We start from the raw sequence: 6,218 nt of genomic DNA on the forward strand, positions 1-6,218 counted from the left end.
ATTTTATTTCCCTGTTGCTGAGTTTTTTATTGAAATGCTCATTTTTCGCACCCAGTTACAGAGAAACTTGGCTTATCCTTAAATCCCTTCTAGATTCATTGACAGATTTTGGTGATTACATCGGGCTGCTCTTGATCGCCGTTGTAAAAACCGCGAGTAATAACTGCGACCGTTTTCCGGAGCCTTTAATTTTAGTTTCAGAATCTTTAATTATTGGATCAGTATTCAAAGAGAGGGGTGGTCAAATGGGTATTGATTCTGTCGCGACTTTCATATCTCCATAAAAGGCGATGTCGAGTGACTCGGGTAGCATGTGATGCGTGGTCGTCGGCGCCTCCTAACTCGTGCTCTCTTTCCCGCCCTCCCCCTTCCTCCACTTAATTATCCCTGCTTCTGACTCGCCTTCGGCGAATTTTGTTTGGCTTCGCTTGCCTTCCACCTTGTCCAAATGTGGAGGCATTATGACTACCCTTACGTAAGTTTCCTGAACATTGCGGTTGGGGTTAGAATCATGCTCAAGTGTCAATTCAGTGTGATTTGCTGTGGTTAAATGATTATGGCATCGCACTCACTCAGGGCAACTCAAGTAGCCATTCGTTTATGCACTGATCGTGCTTCTACCGTTTGGAAATTGTTGTTCCCTCTAACTCTGCAGGATTCCTATAGCTGATGGTTTCATTGAAATCTGATTCCACACCAATACGTGCATGCAATTACGGGTTTTCCGGATCATAGTCGTTACATACACGTATTCTTTATGTTAAAGTCGTAATATTATATCTTATACACATTTTATATTGTATTTTTTTACGATTTGCCTATTTTGGGTCCAAATAAAATCGTTGACTAGCTAATGGAAAAGAATTCTGCGTCTTATATCACGTGTTCATATTGATCTGCTATGGCATAAGTTTTGCTAATTGATAATGACGAGGAAATATTGGTGATAAGTCCAAACTCATGGATTGTATTACATTATTTTCGCTACCATTCTTGATCATCTAAGATTTTTTCTATCATATTTTTATACCGTGATCTAAAACCTTTAAGTGAAGTACAGGCGCTGCTTTCCAATGTCATATGTTTTTATCTGCGGAATCAGCAGTCTGCTTCCCGTGCTGCCATTGAAAAGAGAGTGAATTCGAATGCGTTTTATCGATTTTCATACCCTCGACTAAAAAGCGGATTTTGAGATTTATTTTTCGTCTCCGATTTGGAGCCCGACCGGCTTCAGTAATGACGATATTCAAGGGCGTCGTTTGCCTTCTGCTCGGAAATGACGTTCGACGATTTTGTTATACGATCTAAATTTGCCGGCCTCGGTGGCGCCGGGGTAAAGTCCCCGGCTGCTAACCTAGAGGTCGCGGGTTCGAATCCCGCCTGGGTGGTATGATCACCATCCAGGGAACTTGTGATTGTCGAACAAGTTAATTGTAAGAGAGGACTATCTAGTCCTAAATTCGCTTGCGAAATAAAGACGATATTATTATTATTAAATTAATTTTTTTCACTCTGAATATATCATTTACCTTTTGTTAAGTATGAAAATAATGTGACGGTTATTGTTACGCAAGCAATTGCAAGACTAACAAGACGAGGCAATATGCCCCTGATTTTAACATGACGATGACTTCTGGAGTAGATATGATATCCTAGATGCTAATTAGATACGTTCATATTTCTAAGCACTGCATTCTATTATTTTATGGATTGTATTTTAACTTATCCAGAAGGTAAAAGTTTCATTTTGTGAAATTTGTTAGTGAAATTAATCAGCGTGGAAAAAATTATTTGTTAGAAATGTCATGTTTGACTCCTTGGCTTTATTATATCCTGGGAAGGAATTGTATTTTATGCTGGGGGTGCTGGATGGAAGTTTTATCGATGGTCCTGGTGGTCGGGTAATACGGAGTGCCTTTATAGCAGTATGGAAATGAGTTGAAGACCTGTATTGAGCGGCGGGGGCGCGCACCCCGAGCGAAGTTTCGGTATGAGTATAACGTCTGATTTTGACTATTGAAATAACCGAATTTGTGATTCTTTTCGAGTAGGCGTCGCTGGCGACTGTCTTTTCAATTTCTTCTCCGAAAATGATTTGGCATATTTACTCTCTGATTCCGCTATTGGATAATGCCTAATAATAATGATAATTGTTCTGCATACTGGCATCATTTTCGATAATTTCAACATTGAATACAGTGTGCTGGTGTTATAGCTATAGATACCGCATAACTCGATCTCAACCGGTCTTTTTTCGGAGACGGATTACTCGCGTAAAAATTATGCTTTCATCTTGAAATTTTCAAAATAAGCGTAGTAAACCCTTTTCAATGCTTTCCTGTATCTCAAGTGTTCAAAAAGTTTGTATGGTATTTGGACGAGGCGACCGACAGCTGAGGTCATTTGCGCCATGAGGGAAGGGTGTGGAGGGAAGGGTGTAGCGAAACCCGGAGTCGGCATCACATTCTGCTCTATACGTAAGGTGCCAAGGAGACCAAGGCGTAATGTCTTATCTGACGGACGGAGTGCTACGCTTGAAATGTCCTCCCAACATTCAAACAGGGATCGGGAAAAATCTCTGACACCTGCGGGATTTTGAAGCCGAATTCCCGGGCTGGGAAGCCAACACTCTAACCACCACAACAAGGCCACACTGTTATCAAAAAATTATAATCTTTGAAATGAAAAATTACCAAATTTGAGATCCGGGCAAATGTCGAAAACGGTCAACTTCATATGCCCTGTAAATTTTAAGATTTTTAGCAAACTTTTTAGCGAGTTATCTGTCACCGAAATAAACCGGTCGAGGAGGAATGCGTTCTCTATTTTCCTTTCAAATTCACTTTTACTTCGGTAACTATACTGACAAATGCGATTGTGAGTAAAAACGAAGCGAGACTCTGATCCACGACCAAGATGCAGCTCCATGGCGAGGGCGAAGGACAAGGGCGCGAAAGGATATTTTTAGTCGCGGTTTGAGATTTTGGAGAGTTTGTTTATAGAGGGGTCTTGGAGAGGGAGCGGTTGTATGAAGATTGGAAGAGGGCGCCAGAGAGGAAAGGTTATTTACGGAGGTTATAAGAACCTTTCTTGAAACTTGCGCTCAAAGCCACGAATACTTGCTTTGAAAAACCGGCCCTAATTGTAAAACTCAGCGGGGATTTAGGTGGCGATGAACCATTATAAAAGAGCTGATTGGACTTACTATGACGTGAGATAAGTTATGAAAATGTTGGATGCGATGCCCAGAAAGACCGCATTGATATGTGAAGAACATTCATTTGGGATGAAAGCGATAAAATTGGCGCGAACCATAGCATTTTTTCGCTAATCCTAGATTAGAAGTTTTTAATTTAACTTTTCTTGTTCAGTGACCTTAAAATGATTGGTGCGAAACGGTCGAATCTCGAAATAACCGAGGTCTCGGCGTCACTGCTACGATCCAACCCAATGTTTATTCGTCAGCAACTGACGTTCCGAGCTCTCCATTGACGTGACTCCACGCGAGTGTCTTTCCGGAACCATCCCTGCGTAGATAAGACTATTTTTATATCTAATGCAGTCTCTGCGTAGAAACTTTATGCTTCATATTTGGAGATATCAGCCGTCTTTAATTGTAATCAATGTTTTAAACCTATTCTCTGTATCCCTTCTTTCTTAGTCGTTTTTCATCCCTTCCATTGAAGAGGTTTTCTCGATTTATAAGTATTTCGTTGTGATTTCATCCACTGCAATATCATTGTACTTCATCTCATAGTTATTTTTCGGTTTGAAAGTGATGATGTCATTAAAATAAACACTGAGTGATATCATTTAATGACTTCCTTTTAAGCTTTCTAATAAAAATAGAAATTCGGTTCTAATTTTGATTTAAAAATTTTTTTTCCTTGTTTCAGAACGAAAATTTGATTGTAATTCTTTCTTATTCGTTTGCATGAATATAGACGTTGATTAACATAGGAAATTTCCAGGAATTTAGTGATCGAAAGATTTTTAAAAAATCTTCAGCAATTTGTTATTACGTTTCCACTACTCCCTTCTCCTAAATGGGTATCTTGTAAATGTATCTTGGTATGTTAGTTTATTAGTTTTTCTAATTTTCGTCACATTGCTCTCAAGTCGAGCACTATATTTTATGGAAAGAATTCCACTTCAATTTTATGCCACGGATTCCTTGTCGCTCGAATCCCCTCTTCCGGCACATTTATCCCGTGGATGACTTTGGCAAAAATGGGCATGGGAGGGGGTGACTCAGTGGCCATGAATGGTCGATCTCTGATCGGCGCGGGAACCAAATGAGGTGCTTCAGAATGCGACTTGGGAACGACAAATGAGGAACCGCAGGAGGAAGCGGAATAATGCATTATTTTGAGGAAGGGTTAGGAATTGTGAATTAACCATAGCGGTGGAATGGACGGGAGTTTGGTAGTTCACCGTTGCATAAAATTATGTAGCCTCGTAGGTTTCGTAACCGATGATGCCAATTGGTTGGGTGAAAAATCGTGGATGGACTTCCGCCAATTACGCAGAGGGCAGGCGATGCGGTGAGTTGGCGAAGCCGCAGCGGGGAGAAATGATGCGTATATTCTAGAGACGTCACATGGTGTCCCAGGGGTGCGCGTCTATTCCCCCTCCCTCTTGCTAGCTTGCTGCCACCTGCTCTCTCCCATCCACGACTTCCCTCCGCCAATCCACTCCCCTCTTGTTTGGGAAAAGTTCTGCGATTTAATGATAAGGATACCGGGGTTTGGTGCGAGTTCCTCCCCATGCAATGTTAGTGTGTCAATGTGTTGAGGTATATTTTCGACTAGGCATTTCGTAGTTTGAATACGAAGATAATAATAGAGGAAAAAAATCTGTACGTTCTCCAGGGTTCCCCCTCAACTGTGAAAACCTTAAAACCGTGAATAAGCCGTGAATTTCGTCTACCGTGAATAAACCTGGAAATAGCCGTGAATTTCGTCATAAAACCTTAGAAATCTCTCAAACTTGATTGTAGAACTGCGATAGACGGATTTAAAGAAAAAAAAGGATATTTCGATCATGTTTCAAGGCCGATTCACGTGCAGATACGATACTATCCACGCATTTACCTGCTCACGTGTATTCGAAAGCGCAACTATTAATTGGTCCGTGTGCCATGACAGCAAATTGACCTTAAGCCTGCGATTGGAAGACGTTAACCCTGGCAAAATATCAGGCACCTCTTCACTTCCCTGCCACCCTGCTCTCTCCATTTTCCCACTCACACCCTTTTAGCCGGACATGAATTTTGCTAACGATATGTGACGTCAGGAGAGATAGCACTGTCATTGCTGCGTTTGCATTCAAGGCATCTGTTGCGTTTGTTACATTTTTAGTTAACGTGCGGCCGATGATTGTTACGTGGTCAATATTTCTGCCTAAAATGCCTTATCTGCAAACCGTGAATTTTATGACATTTAGACCGTGAAAACCTGGAAAAAACCGTGAATTTTATAATGTAGTTAGAGTGGGAACCCTGGTTCTCGTATAACCTCCATTCTAGTGCTACTTATTCACGCCACGGGCTATATTTATAAATAAATCCTGTCATTCAACTCACTTTCCTCTTCAGTTATACTTTGAATTACTTTGATCGATATTCTGTTATTTCTGTTAGCTAGCTGTTAAACATGCTCAGTATCCTTACGCTTATAACTCGGTTTCTTACTCACATCATCATTTGGTGAAAACGTCTTCCCTTAGTGTGCTCCACGATTAAAGTATTGATGGAATATCTCATAATAAAGTTTTTGTATAATATTGTTGTATGAAATTCAAGCTGAATACGTATCTTAATTGATCATTTCATTTTTTGCATCTGAGATTTTTTCTTTTGTATCCTTTGCTCAAAGCTAATTTGGCGTATACCTGAGGTTTTCAGTCAATATTTATTCTTTAGGTACGAAAAAATCTCAGCTCTGATACAGAGTTGTAATATTGTTTGATTTTTTAATAATCATGACTAGTCTTTTGAGAGAATGTTTGAAATACCATAAACTTCTTTATGGCGATACGATTTGCTCTTTGAAGGGTACTCTTTTACCGCTATCAATTTGCCGGGAGAATCTCGATGGGGTGATCTGCTGGCAACCACTCAATCGTTTGCTGATTCCCACGAGGTGTGAATATTTTTCCGAAGGTCGTCCTTCTCGTTAATCAAGATAGTTTACAACTGTTATGTCTAAGCTATAAAT

This window comes from Ischnura elegans, chromosome 1 (assembly GCF_921293095.1).
Source record: "Ischnura elegans chromosome 1, ioIscEleg1.1, whole genome shotgun sequence".
Taxonomy (NCBI): Eukaryota; Metazoa; Arthropoda; class Insecta; order Odonata; family Coenagrionidae; genus Ischnura; species Ischnura elegans.